Below are 18,743 nucleotides of genomic sequence, written 5' to 3'. Positions count from 1 at the left end.
CATTTGCTCGTATACATGTGATGGAGACCGTGTCTGACACTGCTGTGGCGTACACCTTGGCCTAGGCTTTGCTGGGTATCGCCACTTGCATTGCAGCCAGCTGCCTTCGCGGGCGCCTCCGTGGCCATGGCCGTGATCGTCTAGTGGTTAGGACATTGCGTTGTGGCCGCAATAACCCAGGTTCGAATCCTGGTCACGGCAATTTTGAAAGTTTTGCCTTGCTGCCGTTGCAATGGCGAGTACTCGAAATGACAGTACTCTCTTGATTTTTTCACTCGTGTTCCGCAGGCCGCAGTTAGCACTACCACTTCATCCCCAACACGTAATGTCGCCTCCCAGAGCGCAGACGTCCGCTGCTCTCTGTAGTCGAAAAGGGCAGTCGTTTGAAGTGCGATGGATGAGCAGCCAGTCCCGGCAGAACAGGAAGCTGTGGCGTGCACTGTTTCTACAAATGCTAGGAACACTGGCGCACCAAGCAGCGCATGTAGCGTGGCCGAGCGCTTTAAGGCGCTGGTTTAAGGCACCAGTCTCTCTGTAGGCGCGGTTTCGAATCCCGTAGCTGCCGGGGGTTTTGATGTGATCGCGTTAACCTGCCGCTTTTCCTTCAAGTGTAACCTCCTTGAGCTCACATATGTTTGATACATGGAGCATTCTAGCTCCGCCTGACAGTTACAGCTACGATACTTTAGTGGTTAAGGAAAGCGCAGGTTCGAAACCTGGTCACGGCACGAAAACGTCTCTTGACGCTGTCTCCTTAACTGCGACAGCTACAGACAAGTGGCGTCGCTACCGTACGGCGGGCACGGCTTTTTCTTGCTGTGGATGGCCTAAAGAGACGCTTCCAGTGGGAGAGCAGCGGAAATACATGGCACGGCGATTGCCAAGATACTTCCATTTCGAAGTGATCTTTGTAGTACAAACGAAACGTTTTGCCGCTGCTGATCCAACGGTAACGTGGCCGAGCGGTCTAAGGCGCTGGTTTTAGGCACCAGTCTCTCCGGAGGCGTGGGTTCGAATCCCACCGTTGCCACTTTTTACGTCTCATTTTTGTGCCGTTGCGGTGTGTCCTCGTGGGGTAGGACGCAGCTCTTGTGACGCGCGTGTTGTGTAGGTAGCGTGGCCGAGCGGTCTAAGGCGCTGGTTTCAGGCACCATTCTCTTCGGAGGCGTGGGTTCCAATCCCACAGCTGCCGAACGTGTAATGTTTCCTGTGTCGAAGGCAGATGCACTCATTGCCCGCAAAGGAAACAGCACAACAAGGCGTGAGCGTCTGCTTGGTGAATTGTCGTAGAACAGTGCGTGGTGCAACGACAGGATTTGTAGGCACCTTTTGCTCTCATCATTGCTGGCGTTCGTCTCCACGAAATGCGTCCGGAGCACGCCGTTCTATAACGCGAGAGAGTGGATTTTTTACAGTTGTCGTCAGTTAACCGTGGGCGGCTGCTGCGTTCGCTGGAAAGAGCACTGCCGTCGTTGTCCGGTGTGGTCTAGTGGCTAGGATACCTGGCTCTCACCCAGGAGGCCCGGGTTCGATTCCCGGTACCGGAATTGCGCGTTTTTGTTGCTCCTCCTATGCGACTTGTCTCGACTTTGCTCGACTGACGCTACGCTGACGCGTGCAGAAAGCTACGTTAAGTATGACTCGCGGCAACACCTGACGGCGAGAGAGATGCGGCGTCTATCCACTTGTTATCGAGCCACATACCGGTACCTGTAGTCAAGAGGCTTGGAGGACTGCAAGACATTGCCACGGAGGTGAATGCAGCTGACCACTGTAGTTAGAGTCCTGACAGCGCAGGCACGTTCATTTGCTCGTATACATGTGATGGAGACCGTGTCTGACACTGCTGTGGCGTACACCTTGGCCTAGGCTTTGCTGGGTATCGCCACTTGCATTGCAGCCAGCTGCCTTCGCGGGCGCCTCCGTGGCCATGGCCGTGATCGTCTAGTGGTTAGGACATTGCGTTGTGGCCGCAATAACCCAGGTTCGAATCCTGGTCACGGCAATTTTGAAAGTTTTGCCTTGCTGCCGTTGCAATGGCGAGTACTCGAAATGACAGTACTCTCTTGATTTTTTCACTCGTGTTCCGCAGGCCGCAGTTAGCACTACCACTTCATCCCCAACACGTAATGTCGCCTCCCAGAGCGCAGACGTCCGCTGCTCTCTGTAGTCGAAAAGGGCAGTCGTTTGAAGTGCGATGGATGAGCAGCCAGTCCCGGCAGAACAGGAAGCTGTGGCGTGCACTGTTTCTACAAATGCTAGGAACACTGGCGCACCAAGCAGCGCATGTAGCGTGGCCGAGCGCTTTAAGGCGCTGGTTTAAGGCACCAGTCTCTCTGTAGGCGCGGTTTCGAATCCCGTAGCTGCCGGGGGTTTTGATGTGATCGCGTTAACCTGCCGCTTTTCCTTCAAGTGTAACCTCCTTGAGCTCACATATGTTTGATACATGGAGCATTCTAGCTCCGCCTGACAGTTACAGCTACGATACTTTAGTGGTTAAGGAAAGCGCAGGTTCGAAACCTGGTCACGGCACGAAAACGTCTCTTGACGCTGTCTCCTTAACTGCGACAGCTACAGACAAGTGGCGTCGCTACCGTACGGCGGGCACGGCTTTTTCTTGCTGTGGATGGCCTAAAGAGACGCTTCCAGTGGGAGAGCAGCGGAAATACATGGCACGGCGATTGCCAAGATACTTCCATTTCGAAGTGATCTTTGTAGTACAAACGAAACGTTTTGCCGCTGCTGATCCAACGGTAACGTGGCCGAGCGGTCTAAGGCGCTGGTTTTAGGCACCAGTCTCTCCGGAGGCGTGGGTTCGAATCCCACCGTTGCCACTTTTTACGTCTCATTTTTGTGCCGTTGCGGTGTGTCCTCGTGGGGTAGGACGCAGCTCTTGTGACGCGCGTGTTGTGTAGGTAGCGTGGCCGAGCGGTCTAAGGCGCTGGTTTCAGGCACCATTCTCTTCGGAGGCGTGGGTTCCAATCCCACAGCTGCCGAACGTGTAATGTTTCCTGTGTCGAAGGCAGATGCACTCATTGCCCGCAAAGGAAACAGCACAACAAGGCGTGAGCGTCTGCTTGGTGAATTGTCGTAGAACAGTGCGTGGTGCAACGACAGGATTTGTAGGCACCTTTTGCTCTCATCATTGCTGGCGTTCGTCTCCACGAAATGCGTCCGGAGCACGCCGTTCTATAACGCGAGAGAGTGGATTTTTTACAGTTGTCGTCAGTTAACCGTGGGCGGCTGCTGCGTTCGCTGGAAAGAGCACTGCCGTCGTTGTCCGGTGTGGTCTAGTGGCTAGGATACCTGGCTCTCACCCAGGAGGCCCGGGTTCGATTCCCGGTACCGGAATTGCGCGTTTTTGTTGCTCCTCCTATGCGACTTGTCTCGACTTTGCTCGACTGACGCTACGCTGACGCGTGCAGAAAGCTACGTTAAGTATGACTCGCGGCAACACCTGACGGCGAGAGAGATGCGGCGTCTATCCACTTGTTATCGAGCCACATACCGGTACCTGTAGTCAAGAGGCTTGGAGGACTGCAAGACATTGCCACGGAGGTGAATGCAGCTGACCACTGTAGTTAGAGTCCTGACAGCGCAGGCACGTTCATTTGCTCGTATACATGTGATGGAGACCGTGTCTGACACTGCTGTGGCGTACACCTTGGCCTAGGCTTTGCTGGGTATCGCCACTTGCATTGCAGCCAGCTGCCTTCGCGGGCGCCTCCGTGGCCATGGCCGTGATCGTCTAGTGGTTAGGACATTGCGTTGTGGCCGCAATAACCCAGGTTCGAATCCTGGTCACGGCAATTTTGAAAGTTTTGCCTTGCTGCCGTTGCAATGGCGAGTACTCGAAATGACAGTACTCTCTTGATTTTTTCACTCGTGTTCCGCAGGCCGCAGTTAGCACTACCACTTCATCCCCAACACGTAATGTCGCCTCCCAGAGCGCAGACGTCCGCTGCTCTCTGTAGTCGAAAAGGGCAGTCGTTTGAAGTGCGATGGATGAGCAGCCAGTCCCGGCAGAACAGGAAGCTGTGGCGTGCACTGTTTCTACAAATGCTAGGAACACTGGCGCACCAAGCAGCGCATGTAGCGTGGCCGAGCGCTTTAAGGCGCTGGTTTAAGGCACCAGTCTCTCTGTAGGCGCGGTTTCGAATCCCGTAGCTGCCGGGGGTTTTGATGTGATCGCGTTAACCTGCCGCTTTTCCTTCAAGTGTAACCTCCTTGAGCTCACATATGTTTGATACATGGAGCATTCTAGCTCCGCCTGACAGTTACAGCTACGATACTTTAGTGGTTAAGGAAAGCGCAGGTTCGAAACCTGGTCACGGCACGAAAACGTCTCTTGACGCTGTCTCCTTAACTGCGACAGCTACAGACAAGTGGCGTCGCTACCGTACGGCGGGCACGGCTTTTTCTTGCTGTGGATGGCCTAAAGAGACGCTTCCAGTGGGAGAGCAGCGGAAATACATGGCACGGCGATTGCCAAGATACTTCCATTTCGAAGTGATCTTTGTAGTACAAACGAAACGTTTTGCCGCTGCTGATCCAACGGTAACGTGGCCGAGCGGTCTAAGGCGCTGGTTTTAGGCACCAGTCTCTCCGGAGGCGTGGGTTCGAATCCCACCGTTGCCACTTTTTACGTCTCATTTTTGTGCCGTTGCGGTGTGTCCTCGTGGGGTAGGACGCAGCTCTTGTGACGCGCGTGTTGTGTAGGTAGCGTGGCCGAGCGGTCTAAGGCGCTGGTTTCAGGCACCATTCTCTTCGGAGGCGTGGGTTCCAATCCCACAGCTGCCGAACGTGTAATGTTTCCTGTGTCGAAGGCAGATGCACTCATTGCCCGCAAAGGAAACAGCACAACAAGGCGTGAGCGTCTGCTTGGTGAATTGTCGTAGAACAGTGCGTGGTGCAACGACAGGATTTGTAGGCACCTTTTGCTCTCATCATTGCTGGCGTTCGTCTCCACGAAATGCGTCCGGAGCACGCCGTTCTATAACGCGAGAGAGTGGATTTTTTACAGTTGTCGTCAGTTAACCGTGGGCGGCTGCTGCGTTCGCTGGAAAGAGCACTGCCGTCGTTGTCCGGTGTGGTCTAGTGGCTAGGATACCTGGCTCTCACCCAGGAGGCCCGGGTTCGATTCCCGGTACCGGAATTGCGCGTTTTTGTTGCTCCTCCTATGCGACTTGTCTCGACTTTGCTCGACTGACGCTACGCTGACGCGTGCAGAAAGCTACGTTAAGTATGACTCGCGGCAACACCTGACGGCGAGAGAGATGCGGCGTCTATCCACTTGTTATCGAGCCACATACCGGTACCTGTAGTCAAGAGGCTTGGAGGACTGCAAGACATTGCCACGGAGGTGAATGCAGCTGACCACTGTAGTTAGAGTCCTGACAGCGCAGGCACGTTCATTTGCTCGTATACATGTGATGGAGACCGTGTCTGACACTGCTGTGGCGTACACCTTGGCCTAGGCTTTGCTGGGTATCGCCACTTGCATTGCAGCCAGCTGCCTTCGCGGGCGCCTCCGTGGCCATGGCCGTGATCGTCTAGTGGTTAGGACATTGCGTTGTGGCCGCAATAACCCAGGTTCGAATCCTGGTCACGGCAATTTTGAAAGTTTTGCCTTGCTGCCGTTGCAATGGCGAGTACTCGAAATGACAGTACTCTCTTGATTTTTTCACTCGTGTTCCGCAGGCCGCAGTTAGCACTACCACTTCATCCCCAACACGTAATGTCGCCTCCCAGAGCGCAGACGTCCGCTGCTGTCTGTAGTCGAAAAGGGCAGTCGTTTGAAGTGCGATGGATGAGCAGCCAGTCCCAGCAGAACAGGAAGCTGTGGCGTGCACTGTTTCTACAAATGCTAGGAACACTGGCGCACCAAGCAGCGCATGTAGCGTGGCCGAGCGCTTTAAGGCGCTGGTTTAAGGCACCAGTCTCTCTGTAGGCGCGGTTTCGAATCCCGTAGCTGCCGGGGGTTTTGATGTGATCGCGTTAACCTGCCGCTTTTCCTTCAAGTGTAACCTCCTTGAGCTCACATATGTTTGATACATGGAGCATTCTAGCTCCGCCTGACAGATACAGCTACGATACTTTAGTGGTTAAGGAAAGCGCAGGTTCGAAACCTGGTCACGGCACGAAAACGTCTCTTGACGCTGTCTCCTTAACTGCGACAGCTACAGACAAGTGGCGTCGCTACCGTACGGCGGGCACGGCTTTTTCTTGCTGTGGATGGCCTAAAGAGACGCTTCCAGTGGGAGAGCAGCGGAAATACATGGCACGGCGATTGCCAAGATACTTCCATTTCGAAGTGATCTTTGTAGTACAAACGAAACGTTTTGCCGCTGCTGATCCAACGGTAACGTGGCCGAGCGGTCTAAGGCGCTGGTTTTAGGCACCAGTCTCTCCGGAGGCGTGGGTTCGAATCCCACCGTTGCCACTTTTTACGTCTCATTTTTGTGCCGTTGCGGTGTGTCCTCGTGGGGTAGGACGCAGCTCTTGTGACGCGCGTGTTGTGTAGGTAGCGTGGCCGAGCGGTCTAAGGCGCTGGTTTCAGGCACCATTCTCTTCGGAGGCGTGGGTTCCAATCCCACAGCTGCCGAACGTGTAATGTTTCCTGTGTCGAAGGCAGATGCACTCATTGCCCGCAAAGGAAACAGCACAACAAGGCGTGAGCGTCTGCTTGGTGAATTGTCGTAGAACAGTGCGTGGTGCAACGACAGGATTTGTAGGCACCTTTTGCTCTCATCATTGCTGGCGTTCGTCTCCACGAAATGCGTCCGGAGCACGCCGTTCTATAACGCGAGAGAGTGGATTTTTTACAGTTGTCGTCAGTTAACCGTGGGCGGCTGCTGCGTTCGCTGGAAAGAGCACTGCCGTCGTTGTCCGGTGTGGTCTAGTGGCTAGGATACCTGGCTCTCACCCAGGAGGCCCGGGTTCGATTCCCGGTACCGGAATTGCGCGTTTTTGTTGCTCCTCCTATGCGACTTGTCTCGACTTTGCTCGACTGACGCTACGCTGACGCGTGCAGAAAGCTACGTTAAGTATGACTCGCGGCAACACCTGACGGCGAGAGAGATGCGGCGTCTATCCACTTGTTATCGAGCCACATACCGGTACCTGTAGTCAAGAGGCTTGGAGGACTGCAAGACATTGCCACGGAGGTGAATGCAGCTGACCACTGTAGTTAGAGTCCTGACAGCGCAGGCACGTTCATTTGCTCGTATACATGTGATGGAGACCGTGTCTGACACTGCTGTGGCGTACACCTTGGCCTAGGCTTTGCTGGGTATCGCCACTTGCATTGCAGCCAGCTGCCTTCGCGGGCGCCTCCGTGGCCATGGCCGTGATCGTCTAGTGGTTAGGACATTGCGTTGTGGCCGCAATAACCCAGGTTCGAATCCTGGTCACGGCAATTTTGAAAGTTTTGCCTTGCTGCCGTTGCAATGGCGAGTACTCGAAATGACAGTACTCTCTTGATTTTTTCACTCGTGTTCCGCAGGCCGCAGTTAGCACTACCACTTCATCCCCAACACGTAATGTCGCCTCCCAGAGCGCAGACGTCCGCTGCTGTCTGTAGTCGAAAAGGGCAGTCGTTTGAAGTGCGATGGATGAGCAGCCAGTCCCGGCAGAACAGGAAGCTGTGGCGTGCACTGTTTCTACAAATGCTAGGAACACTGGCGCACCAAGCAGCGCATGTAGCGTGGCCGAGCGCTTTAAGGCGCTGGTTTAAGGCACCAGTCTCTCTGTAGGCGCGGTTTCGAATCCCGTAGCTGCCGGGGGTTTTGATGTGATCGCGTTAACCTGCCGCTTTTCCTTCAAGTGTAACCTCCTTGAGCTCACATATGTTTGATACATGGAGCATTCTAGCTCCGCCTGACAGATACAGCTACGATACTTTAGTGGTTAAGGAAAGCGCAGGTTCGAAACCTGGTCACGGCACGAAAACGTCTCTTGACGCTGTCTCCTTAACTGCGACAGCTACAGACAAGTGGCGTCGCTACCGTACGGCGGGCACGGCTTTTTCTTGCTGTGGATGGCCTAAAGAGACGCTTCCAGTGGGAGAGCAGCGGAAATACATGGCACGGCGATTGCCAAGATACTTCCATTTCGAAGTGATCTTTGTAGTACAAACGAAACGTTTTGCCGCTGCTGATCCAACGGTAACGTGGCCGAGCGGTCTAAGGCGCTGGTTTTAGGCACCAGTCTCTCCGGAGGCGTGGGTTCGAATCCCACCGTTGCCACTTTTTACGTCTCATTTTTGTGCCGTTGCGGTGTGTCCTCGTGGGGTAGGACGCAGCTCTTGTGACGCGCGTGTTGTGTAGGTAGCGTGGCCGAGCGGTCTAAGGCGCTGGTTTCAGGCACCATTCTCTTCGGAGGCGTGGGTTCCAATCCCACAGCTGCCGAACGTGTAATGTTTCCTGTGTCGAAGGCAGATGCACTCATTGCCCGCAAAGGAAACAGCACAACAAGGCGTGAGCGTCTGCTTGGTGAATTGTCGTAGAACAGTGCGTGGTGCAACGACAGGATTTGTAGGCACCTTTTGCTCTCATCATTGCTGGCGTTCGTCTCCACGAAATGCGTCCGGAGCACGCCGTTCTATAACGCGAGAGAGTGGATTTTTTACAGTTGTCGTCAGTTAACCGTGGGCGGCTGCTGCGTTCGCTGGAAAGAGCACTGCCGTCGTTGTCCGGTGTGGTCTAGTGGCTAGGATACCTGGCTCTCACCCAGGAGGCCCGGGTTCGATTCCCGGTACCGGAATTGCGCGTTTTTGTTGCTCCTCCTATGCGACTTGTCTCGACTTTGCTCGACTGACGCTACGCTGACGCGTGCAGAAAGCTACGTTAAGTATGACTCGCGGCAACACCTGACGGCGAGAGAGATGCGGCGTCTATCCACTTGTTATCGAGCCACATACCGGTACCTGTAGTCAAGAGGCTTGGAGGACTGCAAGACATTGCCACGGAGGTGAATGCAGCTGACCACTGTAGTTAGAGTCCTGACAGCGCAGGCACGTTCATTTGCTCGTATACATGTGATGGAGACCGTGTCTGACACTGCTGTGGCGTACACCTTGGCCTAGGCTTTGCTGGGTATCGCCACTTGCATTGCAGCCAGCTGCCTTCGCGGGCGCCTCCGTGGCCATGGCCGTGATCGTCTAGTGGTTAGGACATTGCGTTGTGGCCGCAATAACCCAGGTTCGAATCCTGGTCACGGCAATTTTGAAAGTTTTGCCTTGCTGCCGTTGCAATGGCGAGTACTCGAAATGACAGTACTCTCTTGATTTTTTCACTCGTGTTCCGCAGGCCGCAGTTAGCACTACCACTTCATCCCCAACACGTAATGTCGCCTCCCAGAGCGCAGACGTCCGCTGCTCTCTGTAGTCGAAAAGGGCAGTCGTTTGAAGTGCGATGGATGAGCAGCCAGTCCCGGCAGAACAGGAAGCTGTGGCGTGCACTGTTTCTACAAATGCTAGGAACACTGGCGCACCAAGCAGCGCATGTAGCGTGGCCGAGCGCTTTAAGGCGCTGGTTTAAGGCACCAGTCTCTCTGTAGGCGCGGTTTCGAATCCCGTAGCTGCCGGGGGTTTTGATGTGATCGCGTTAACCTGCCGCTTTTCCTTCAAGTGTAACCTCCTTGAGCTCACATATGTTTGATACAAGGAGCATTCTAGCTCCGCCTGACAGTTACAGCTACGATACTTTAGTGGTTAAGGAAAGCGCAGGTTCGAAACCTGGTCACGGCACGAAAACGTCTCTTGACGCTGTCTCCTTAACTGCGACAGCTACAGACAAGTGGCGTCGCTACCGTACGGCGGGCACGGCTTTTTCTTGCTGTGGATGGCCTAAAGAGACGCTTCCAGTGGGAGAGCAGCGGAAATACATGGCACGGCGATTGCCAAGATACTTCCATTTCGAAGTGATCTTTGTAGTACAAACGAAACGTTTTGCCGCTGCTGATCCAACGGTAACGTGGCCGAGCGGTCTAAGGCGCTGGTTTTAGGCACCAGTCTCTCCGGAGGCGTGGGTTCGAATCCCACCGTTGCCACTTTTTACGTCTCATTTTTGTGCCGTTGCGGTGTGTCCTCGTGGGGTAGGACGCAGCTCTTGTGACGCGCGTGTTGTGTAGGTAGCGTGGCCGAGCGGTCTAAGGCGCTGGTTTCAGGCACCATTCTCTTCGGAGGCGTGGGTTCCAATCCCACAGCTGCCGAACGTGTAATGTTTCCTGTGTCGAAGGCAGATGCACTCATTGCCCGCAAAGGAAACAGCACAACAAGGCGTGAGCGTCTGCTTGGTGAATTGTCGTAGAACAGTGCGTGGTGCAACGACAGGATTTGTAGGCACCTTTTGCTCTCATCATTGCTGGCGTTCGTCTCCACGAAATGCGTCCGGAGCACGCCGTTCTATAACGCGAGAGAGTGGATTTTTTACAGTTGTCGTCAGTTAACCGTGGGCGGCTGCTGCGTTCGCTGGAAAGAGCACTGCCGTCGTTGTCCGGTGTGGTCTAGTGGCTAGGATACCTGGCTCTCACCCAGGAGGCCCGGGTTCGATTCCCGGTACCGGAATTGCGCGTTTTTGTTGCTCCTCCTATGCGACTTGTCTCGACTTTGCTCGACTGACGCTACGCTGACGCGTGCAGAAAGCTACGTTAAGTATGACTCGCGGCAACACCTGACGGCGAGAGAGATGCGGCGTCTATCCACTTGTTATCGAGCCACATACCGGTACCTGTAGTCAAGAGGCTTGGAGGACTGCAAGACATTGCCACGGAGGTGAATGCAGCTGACCACTGTAGTTAGAGTCCTGACAGCGCAGGCACGTTCATTTGCTCGTATACATGTGATGGAGACCGTGTCTGACACTGCTGTGGCGTACACCTTGGCCTAGGCTTTGCTGGGTATCGCCACTTGCATTGCAGCCAGCTGCCTTCGCGGGCGCCTCCGTGGCCATGGCCGTGATCGTCTAGTGGTTAGGACATTGCGTTGTGGCCGCAATAACCCAGGTTCGAATCCTGGTCACGGCAATTTTGAAAGTTTTGCCTTGCTGCCGTTGCAATGGCGAGTACTCGAAATGACAGTACTCTCTTGATTTTTTCACTCGTGTTCCGCAGGCCGCAGTTAGCACTACCACTTCATCCCCAACACGTAATGTCGCCTCCCAGAGCGCAGACGTCCGCTGCTCTCTGTAGTCGAAAAGGGCAGTCGTTTGAAGTGCGATGGATGAGCAGCCAGTCCCGGCAGAACAGGAAGCTGTGGCGTGCACTGTTTCTACAAATGCTAGGAACACTGGCGCACCAAGCAGCGCATGTAGCGTGGCCGAGCGCTTTAAGGCGCTGGTTTAAGGCACCAGTCTCTCTGTAGGCGCGGTTTCGAATCCCGTAGCTGCCGGGGGTTTTGATGTGATCGCGTTAACCTGCCGCTTTTCCTTCAAGTGTAACCTCCTTGAGCTCACATATGTTTGATACATGGAGCATTCTAGCTCCGCCTGACAGTTACAGCTACGATACTTTAGTGGTTAAGGAAAGCGCAGGTTCGAAACCTGGTCACGGCACGAAAACGTCTCTTGACGCTGTCTCCTTAACTGCGACAGCTACAGACAAGTGGCGTCGCTACCGTACGGCGGGCACGGCTTTTTCTTGCTGTGGATGGCCTAAAGAGACGCTTCCAGTGGGAGAGCAGCGGAAATACATGGCACGGCGATTGCCAAGATACTTCCATTTCGAAGTGATCTTTGTAGTACAAACGAAACGTTTTGCCGCTGCTGATCCAACGGTAACGTGGCCGAGCGGTCTAAGGCGCTGGTTTTAGGCACCAGTCTCTCCGGAGGCGTGGGTTCGAATCCCACCGTTGCCACTTTTTACGTCTCATTTTTGTGCCGTTGCGGTGTGTCCTCGTGGGGTAGGACGCAGCTCTTGTGACGCGCGTGTTGTGTAGGTAGCGTGGCCGAGCGGTCTAAGGCGCTGGTTTCAGGCACCATTCTCTTCGGAGGCGTGGGTTCCAATCCCACAGCTGCCGAACGTGTAATGTTTCCTGTGTCGAAGGCAGATGCACTCATTGCCCGCAAAGGAAACAGCACAACAAGGCGTGAGCGTCTGCTTGGTGAATTGTCGTAGAACAGTGCGTGGTGCAACGACAGGATTTGTAGGCACCTTTTGCTCTCATCATTGCTGGCGTTCGTCTCCACGAAATGCGTCCGGAGCACGCCGTTCTATAACGCGAGAGAGTGGATTTTTTACAGTTGTCGTCAGTTAACCGTGGGCGGCTGCTGCGTTCGCTGGAAAGAGCACTGCCGTCGTTGTCCGGTGTGGTCTAGTGGCTAGGATACCTGGCTCTCACCCAGGAGGCCCGGGTTCGATTCCCGGTACCGGAATTGCGCGTTTTTGTTGCTCCTCCTATGCGACTTGTCTCGACTTTGCTCGACTGACGCTACGCTGACGCGTGCAGAAAGCTACGTTAAGTATGACTCGCGGCAACACCTGACGGCGAGAGAGATGCGGCGTCTATCCACTTGTTATCGAGCCACATACCGGTACCTGTAGTCAAGAGGCTTGGAGGACTGCAAGACATTGCCACGGAGGTGAATGCAGCTGACCACTGTAGTTAGAGTCCTGACAGCGCAGGCACGTTCATTTGCTCGTATACATGTGATGGAGACCGTGTCTGACACTGCTGTGGCGTACACCTTGGCCTAGGCTTTGCTGGGTATCGCCACTTGCATTGCAGCCAGCTGCCTTCGCGGGCGCCTCCGTGGCCATGGCCGTGATCGTCTAGTGGTTAGGACATTGCGTTGTGGCCGCAATAACCCAGGTTCGAATCCTGGTCACGGCAATTTTGAAAGTTTTGCCTTGCTGCCGTTGCAATGGCGAGTACTCGAAATGACAGTACTCTCTTGATTTTTTCACTCGTGTTCCGCAGGCCGCAGTTAGCACTACCACTTCATCCCCAACACGTAATGTCGCCTCCCAGAGCGCAGACGTCCGCTGCTGTCTGTAGTCGAAAAGGGCAGTCGTTTGAAGTGCGATGGATGAGCAGCCAGTCCCAGCAGAACAGGAAGCTGTGGCGTGCACTGTTTCTACAAATGCTAGGAACACTGGCGCACCAAGCAGCGCATGTAGCGTGGCCGAGCGCTTTAAGGCGCTGGTTTAAGGCACCAGTCTCTCTGTAGGCGCGGTTTCGAATCCCGTAGCTGCCGGGGGTTTTGATGTGATCGCGTTAACCTGCCGCTTTTCCTTCAAGTGTAACCTCCTTGAGCTCACATATGTTTGATACATGGAGCATTCTAGCTCCGCCTGACAGATACAGCTACGATACTTTAGTGGTTAAGGAAAGCGCAGGTTCGAAACCTGGTCACGGCACGAAAACGTCTCTTGACGCTGTCTCCTTAACTGCGACAGCTACAGACAAGTGGCGTCGCTACCGTACGGCGGGCACGGCTTTTTCTTGCTGTGGATGGCCTAAAGAGACGCTTCCAGTGGGAGAGCAGCGGAAATACATGGCACGGCGATTGCCAAGATACTTCCATTTCGAAGTGATCTTTGTAGTACAAACGAAACGTTTTGCCGCTGCTGATCCAACGGTAACGTGGCCGAGCGGTCTAAGGCGCTGGTTTTAGGCACCAGTCTCTCCGGAGGCGTGGGTTCGAATCCCACCGTTGCCACTTTTTACGTCTCATTTTTGTGCCGTTGCGGTGTGTCCTCGTGGGGTAGGACGCAGCTCTTGTGACGCGCGTGTTGTGTAGGTAGCGTGGCCGAGCGGTCTAAGGCGCTGGTTTCAGGCACCATTCTCTTCGGAGGCGTGGGTTCCAATCCCACAGCTGCCGAACGTGTAATGTTTCCTGTGTCGAAGGCAGATGCACTCATTGCCCGCAAAGGAAACAGCACAACAAGGCGTGAGCGTCTGCTTGGTGAATTGTCGTAGAACAGTGCGTGGTGCAACGACAGGATTTGTAGGCACCTTTTGCTCTCATCATTGCTGGCGTTCGTCTCCACGAAATGCGTCCGGAGCACGCCGTTCTATAACGCGAGAGAGTGGATTTTTTACAGTTGTCGTCAGTTAACCGTGGGCGGCTGCTGCGTTCGCTGGAAAGAGCACTGCCGTCGTTGTCCGGTGTGGTCTAGTGGCTAGGATACCTGGCTCTCACCCAGGAGGCCCGGGTTCGATTCCCGGTACCGGAATTGCGCGTTTTTGTTGCTCCTCCTATGCGACTTGTCTCGACTTTGCTCGACTGACGCTACGCTGACGCGTGCAGAAAGCTACGTTAAGTATGACTCGCGGCAACACCTGACGGCGAGAGAGATGCGGCGTCTATCCACTTGTTATCGAGCCACATACCGGTACCTGTAGTCAAGAGGCTTGGAGGACTGCAAGACATTGCCACGGAGGTGAATGCAGCTGACCACTGTAGTTAGAGTCCTGACAGCGCAGGCACGTTCATTTGCTCGTATACATGTGATGGAGACCGTGTCTGACACTGCTGTGGCGTACACCTTGGCCTAGGCTTTGCTGGGTATCGCCACTTGCATTGCAGCCAGCTGCCTTCGCGGGCGCCTCCGTGGCCATGGCCGTGATCGTCTAGTGGTTAGGACATTGCGTTGTGGCCGCAATAACCCAGGTTCGAATCCTGGTCACGGCAATTTTGAAAGTTTTGCCTTGCTGCCGTTGCAATGGCGAGTACTCGAAATGACAGTACTCTCTTGATTTTTTCACTCGTGTTCCGCAGGCCGCAGTTAGCACTACCACTTCATCCCCAACACGTAATGTCGCCTCCCAGAGCGCAGACGTCCGCTGCTGTCTGTAGTCGAAAAGGGCAGTCGTTTGAAGTGCGATGGATGAGCAGCCAGTCCCGGCAGAACAGGAAGCTGTGGCGTGCACTGTTTCTACAAATGCTAGGAACACTGGCGCACCAAGCAGCGCATGTAGCGTGGCCGAGCGCTTTAAGGCGCTGGTTTAAGGCACCAGTCTCTCTGTAGGCGCGGTTTCGAATCCCGTAGCTGCCGGGGGTTTTGATGTGATCGCGTTAACCTGCCGCTTTTCCTTCAAGTGTAACCTCCTTGAGCTCACATATGTTTGATACATGGAGCATTCTAGCTCCGCCTGACAGATACAGCTACGATACTTTAGTGGTTAAGGAAAGCGCAGGTTCGAAACCTGGTCACGGCACGAAAACGTCTCTTGACGCTGTCTCCTTAACTGCGACAGCTACAGACAAGTGGCGTCGCTACCGTACGGCGGGCACGGCTTTTTCTTGCTGTGGATGGCCTAAAGAGACGCTTCCAGTGGGAGAGCAGCGGAAATACATGGCACGGCGATTGCCAAGATACTTCCATTTCGAAGTGATCTTTGTAGTACAAACGAAACGTTTTGCCGCTGCTGATCCAACGGTAACGTGGCCGAGCGGTCTAAGGCGCTGGTTTTAGGCACCAGTCTCTCCGGAGGCGTGGGTTCGAATCCCACCGTTGCCACTTTTTACGTCTCATTTTTGTGCCGTTGCGGTGTGTCCTCGTGGGGTAGGACGCAGCTCTTGTGACGCGCGTGTTGTGTAGGTAGCGTGGCCGAGCGGTCTAAGGCGCTGGTTTCAGGCACCATTCTCTTCGGAGGCGTGGGTTCCAATCCCACAGCTGCCGAACGTGTAATGTTTCCTGTGTCGAAGGCAGATGCACTCATTGCCCGCAAAGGAAACAGCACAACAAGGCGTGAGCGTCTGCTTGGTGAATTGTCGTAGAACAGTGCGTGGTGCAACGACAGGATTTGTAGGCACCTTTTGCTCTCATCATTGCTGGCGTTCGTCTCCACGAAATGCGTCCGGAGCACGCCGTTCTATAACGCGAGAGAGTGGATTTTTTACAGTTGTCGTCAGTTAACCGTGGGCGGCTGCTGCGTTCGCTGGAAAGAGCACTGCCGTCGTTGTCCGGTGTGGTCTAGTGGCTAGGATACCTGGCTCTCACCCAGGAGGCCCGGGTTCGATTCCCGGTACCGGAATTGCGCGTTTTTGTTGCTCCTCCTATGCGACTTGTCTCGACTTTGCTCGACTGACGCTACGCTGACGCGTGCAGAAAGCTACGTTAAGTATGACTCGCGGCAACACCTGACGGCGAGAGAGATGCGGCGTCTATCCACTTGTTATCGAGCCACATACCGGTACCTGTAGTCAAGAGGCTTGGAGGACTGCAAGACATTGCCACGGAGGTGAATGCAGCTGACCACTGTAGTTAGAGTCCTGACAGCGCAGGCACGTTCATTTGCTCGTATACATGTGATGGAGACCGTGTCTGACACTGCTGTGGCGTACACCTTGGCCTAGGCTTTGCTGGGTATCGCCACTTGCATTGCAGCCAGCTGCCTTCGCGGGCGCCTCCGTGGCCATGGCCGTGATCGTCTAGTGGTTAGGACATTGCGTTGTGGCCGCAATAACCCAGGTTCGAATCCTGGTCACGGCAATTTTGAAAGTTTTGCCTTGCTGCCGTTGCAATGGCGAGTACTCGAAATGACAGTACTCTCTTGATTTTTTCACTCGTGTTCCGCAGGCCGCAGTTAGCACTACCACTTCATCCCCAACACGTAATGTCGCCTCCCAGAGCGCAGACGTCCGCTGCTCTCTGTAGTCGAAAAGGGCAGTCGTTTGAAGTGCGATGGATGAGCAGCCAGTCCCGGCAGAACAGGAAGCTGTGGCGTGCACTGTTTCTACAAATGCTAGGAACACTGGCGCACCAAGCAGCGCATGTAGCGTGGCCGAGCGCTTTAAGGCGCTGGTTTAAGGCACCAGTCTCTCTGTAGGCGCGGTTTCGAATCCCGTAGCTGCCGGGGGTTTTGATGTGATCGCGTTAACCTGCCGCTTTTCCTTCAAGTGTAACCTCCTTGAGCTCACATATGTTTGATACAAGGAGCATTCTAGCTCCGCCTGACAGTTACAGCTACGATACTTTAGTGGTTAAGGAAAGCGCAGGTTCGAAACCTGGTCACGGCACGAAAACGTCTCTTGACGCTGTCTCCTTAACTGCGACAGCTACAGACAAGTGGCGTCGCTACCGTACGGCGGGCACGGCTTTTTCTTGCTGTGGATGGCCTAAAGAGACGCTTCCAGTGGGAGAGCAGCGGAAATACATGGCACGGCGATTGCCAAGATACTTCCATTTCGAAGTGATCTTTGTAGTACAAACGAAACGTTTTGCCGCTGCTGATCCAACGGTAACGTGGCCGAGCGGTCTAAGGCGCTGGTTTTAGGCACCAGTCTCTCCGGAGGCGTGGGTTCGAATCCCACCGTTGCCACTTTTTACGTCTCATTTTTGTGCCGTTGCGGTGTGTCCTCGTGGGGTAGGACGCAGCTCTTGTGACGCGCGTGTTGTGTAGGTAGCGTGGCCGAGCGGTCTAAGGCGCTGGTTTCAGGCACCATTCTCTTCGGAGGCGTGGGTTCCAATCCCACAGCTGCCGAACGTGTAATGTTTCCTGTGTCGAAGGCAGATGCACTCATTGCCCGCAAAGGAAACAGCACAACAAGGCGTGAGCGTCTGCTTGGTGAATTGTCGTAGAACAGTGCGTGGTGCAACGACAGGATTTGTAGGCACCTTTTGCTCTCATCATTGCTGGCGTTCGTCTCCACGAAATGCGTCCGGAGCACGCCGTTCTATAACGCGAGAGAGTGGATTTTTTACAGTTGTCGTCAGTTAACCGTGGGCGGCTGCTGCGTTCGCTGGAAAGAGCACTGCCGTCGTTGTCCGGTGTGGTCTAGTGGCTAGGATACCTGGCTCTCACCCAGGAGGCCCGGGTTCGATTCCCGGTACCGGAATTGCGCGTTTTTGTTGCTCCTCCTATGCGACTTGTCTCGACTTTGCTCGACTGACGCTACGCTGACGCGTGCAGAAAGCTACGTTAAGTATGACTCGCGGCAACACCTGACGGCGAGAGAGATGCGGCGTCTATCCACTTGTTATCGAGCCACATACCGGTACCTGTAGTCAAGAGGCTTGGAGGACTGCAAGACATTGCCACGGAGGTGAATGCAGCTGACCACTGTAGTTAGAGTCCTGACAGCGCAGGCACGTTCATTTGCTCGTATACATGTGATGGAGACCGTGTCTGACACTGCTGTGGCGTACACCTTGGCCTAGGCTTTGCTGGGTATCGCCACTTGCATTGCAGCCAGCTGCCTTCGCGGGCGCCTCCGTGGCCATGGCCGTGATCGTCTAGTGGTTAGGACATTGCGTTGTGGCCGCAATAACCCAGGTTCGAATCCTGGTCACGGCAATTTTGAAAGTTTTGCCTTGCTGCCGTTGCAATGGCGAGTACTCGAAATGACAGTACTCTCTTGATTTTTTCACTCGTGTTCCGCAGGCCGCAGTTAGCACTACCACTTCATCCCCAACACGTAATGTCGCCTCCCAGAGCGCAGACGTCCGCTGCTCTCTGTAGTCGAAAAGGGCAGTCGTTTGAAGTGCGATGGATGAGCAGCCAGTCCCGGCAGAACAGGAAGCTGTGGCGTGCACTGTTTCTACAAATGCTAGGAACACTGGCGCACCAAGCAGCGCATGTAGCGTGGCCGAGCGCTTTAAGGCGCTGGTTTAAGGCACCAGTCTCTCTGTAGGCGCGGTTTCGAATCCCGTAGCTGCCGGGGGTTTTGATGTGATCGCGTTAACCTGCCGCTTTTCCTTCAAGTGTAACCTCCTTGAGCTCACATATGTTTGATACATGGAGCATTCTAGCTCCGCCTGACAGTTACAGCTACGATACTTTAGTGGTTAAGGAAAGC

General features: G+C 54.6%; 31 non-coding genes across 31 annotated transcripts; all 31 read left to right on the top strand.

The window, feature by feature from the left end:
* The first annotated feature begins 129 nt into the window (after positions 1-129).
* Positions 130-201, top strand: Trnah-gug. The gene has a single exon. It is a non-coding gene; the product is annotated as a tRNA-His (tRNA).
* A 747-nt stretch (positions 202-948) lies between these two features.
* Positions 949-1,030, top strand: Trnal-uag. Its single transcript has one exon. It is a non-coding gene; the product is annotated as a tRNA-Leu (tRNA).
* Positions 1,031-1,475: 445 nt separating this feature from the next.
* Positions 1,476-1,547, top strand: Trnae-cuc. The gene has a single exon. It is a non-coding gene; the product is annotated as a tRNA-Glu (tRNA).
* A 386-nt stretch (positions 1,548-1,933) lies between these two features.
* Positions 1,934-2,005, top strand: Trnah-gug. Its single transcript has one exon. It is a non-coding gene; the product is annotated as a tRNA-His (tRNA).
* Positions 2,006-2,752: 747 nt separating this feature from the next.
* Trnal-uag lies at positions 2,753-2,834 on the top strand. Its single transcript has one exon. It is a non-coding gene; the product is annotated as a tRNA-Leu (tRNA).
* A 445-nt stretch (positions 2,835-3,279) lies between these two features.
* Trnae-cuc lies at positions 3,280-3,351 on the top strand. The gene has a single exon. It is a non-coding gene; the product is annotated as a tRNA-Glu (tRNA).
* A 386-nt stretch (positions 3,352-3,737) lies between these two features.
* Positions 3,738-3,809, top strand: Trnah-gug. Its single transcript has one exon. It is a non-coding gene; the product is annotated as a tRNA-His (tRNA).
* Positions 3,810-4,556: 747 nt separating this feature from the next.
* On the top strand, positions 4,557-4,638 carry Trnal-uag. The gene has a single exon. It is a non-coding gene; the product is annotated as a tRNA-Leu (tRNA).
* A 445-nt stretch (positions 4,639-5,083) lies between these two features.
* On the top strand, positions 5,084-5,155 carry Trnae-cuc. The gene has a single exon. It is a non-coding gene; the product is annotated as a tRNA-Glu (tRNA).
* Positions 5,156-5,541: 386 nt separating this feature from the next.
* Positions 5,542-5,613, top strand: Trnah-gug. The gene has a single exon. It is a non-coding gene; the product is annotated as a tRNA-His (tRNA).
* A 747-nt stretch (positions 5,614-6,360) lies between these two features.
* Positions 6,361-6,442, top strand: Trnal-uag. The gene has a single exon. It is a non-coding gene; the product is annotated as a tRNA-Leu (tRNA).
* Positions 6,443-6,887: 445 nt separating this feature from the next.
* On the top strand, positions 6,888-6,959 carry Trnae-cuc. Its single transcript has one exon. It is a non-coding gene; the product is annotated as a tRNA-Glu (tRNA).
* Positions 6,960-7,345: 386 nt separating this feature from the next.
* Positions 7,346-7,417, top strand: Trnah-gug. The gene has a single exon. It is a non-coding gene; the product is annotated as a tRNA-His (tRNA).
* Positions 7,418-8,164: 747 nt separating this feature from the next.
* On the top strand, positions 8,165-8,246 carry Trnal-uag. The gene has a single exon. It is a non-coding gene; the product is annotated as a tRNA-Leu (tRNA).
* A 445-nt stretch (positions 8,247-8,691) lies between these two features.
* Positions 8,692-8,763, top strand: Trnae-cuc. Its single transcript has one exon. It is a non-coding gene; the product is annotated as a tRNA-Glu (tRNA).
* A 386-nt stretch (positions 8,764-9,149) lies between these two features.
* Positions 9,150-9,221, top strand: Trnah-gug. The gene has a single exon. It is a non-coding gene; the product is annotated as a tRNA-His (tRNA).
* A 747-nt stretch (positions 9,222-9,968) lies between these two features.
* On the top strand, positions 9,969-10,050 carry Trnal-uag. Its single transcript has one exon. It is a non-coding gene; the product is annotated as a tRNA-Leu (tRNA).
* A 445-nt stretch (positions 10,051-10,495) lies between these two features.
* On the top strand, positions 10,496-10,567 carry Trnae-cuc. Its single transcript has one exon. It is a non-coding gene; the product is annotated as a tRNA-Glu (tRNA).
* A 386-nt stretch (positions 10,568-10,953) lies between these two features.
* Trnah-gug lies at positions 10,954-11,025 on the top strand. The gene has a single exon. It is a non-coding gene; the product is annotated as a tRNA-His (tRNA).
* A 747-nt stretch (positions 11,026-11,772) lies between these two features.
* Positions 11,773-11,854, top strand: Trnal-uag. Its single transcript has one exon. It is a non-coding gene; the product is annotated as a tRNA-Leu (tRNA).
* Positions 11,855-12,299: 445 nt separating this feature from the next.
* On the top strand, positions 12,300-12,371 carry Trnae-cuc. The gene has a single exon. It is a non-coding gene; the product is annotated as a tRNA-Glu (tRNA).
* A 386-nt stretch (positions 12,372-12,757) lies between these two features.
* On the top strand, positions 12,758-12,829 carry Trnah-gug. The gene has a single exon. It is a non-coding gene; the product is annotated as a tRNA-His (tRNA).
* A 747-nt stretch (positions 12,830-13,576) lies between these two features.
* On the top strand, positions 13,577-13,658 carry Trnal-uag. The gene has a single exon. It is a non-coding gene; the product is annotated as a tRNA-Leu (tRNA).
* A 445-nt stretch (positions 13,659-14,103) lies between these two features.
* Trnae-cuc lies at positions 14,104-14,175 on the top strand. The gene has a single exon. It is a non-coding gene; the product is annotated as a tRNA-Glu (tRNA).
* A 386-nt stretch (positions 14,176-14,561) lies between these two features.
* Positions 14,562-14,633, top strand: Trnah-gug. The gene has a single exon. It is a non-coding gene; the product is annotated as a tRNA-His (tRNA).
* Positions 14,634-15,380: 747 nt separating this feature from the next.
* Positions 15,381-15,462, top strand: Trnal-uag. The gene has a single exon. It is a non-coding gene; the product is annotated as a tRNA-Leu (tRNA).
* A 445-nt stretch (positions 15,463-15,907) lies between these two features.
* Trnae-cuc lies at positions 15,908-15,979 on the top strand. The gene has a single exon. It is a non-coding gene; the product is annotated as a tRNA-Glu (tRNA).
* Positions 15,980-16,365: 386 nt separating this feature from the next.
* On the top strand, positions 16,366-16,437 carry Trnah-gug. Its single transcript has one exon. It is a non-coding gene; the product is annotated as a tRNA-His (tRNA).
* A 747-nt stretch (positions 16,438-17,184) lies between these two features.
* On the top strand, positions 17,185-17,266 carry Trnal-uag. Its single transcript has one exon. It is a non-coding gene; the product is annotated as a tRNA-Leu (tRNA).
* A 445-nt stretch (positions 17,267-17,711) lies between these two features.
* On the top strand, positions 17,712-17,783 carry Trnae-cuc. Its single transcript has one exon. It is a non-coding gene; the product is annotated as a tRNA-Glu (tRNA).
* A 386-nt stretch (positions 17,784-18,169) lies between these two features.
* Positions 18,170-18,241, top strand: Trnah-gug. The gene has a single exon. It is a non-coding gene; the product is annotated as a tRNA-His (tRNA).
* The last annotated feature ends 502 nt before the right edge of the window (positions 18,242-18,743 follow it).

Source organism: Schistocerca piceifrons, chromosome 1 (genome assembly GCF_021461385.2).
Source record: "Schistocerca piceifrons isolate TAMUIC-IGC-003096 chromosome 1, iqSchPice1.1, whole genome shotgun sequence".
Lineage (NCBI taxonomy): Eukaryota > Metazoa > Arthropoda > Insecta > Orthoptera > Acrididae > Schistocerca > Schistocerca piceifrons.
This window is presented reverse-complemented; position numbering and strand designations above follow the sequence as displayed.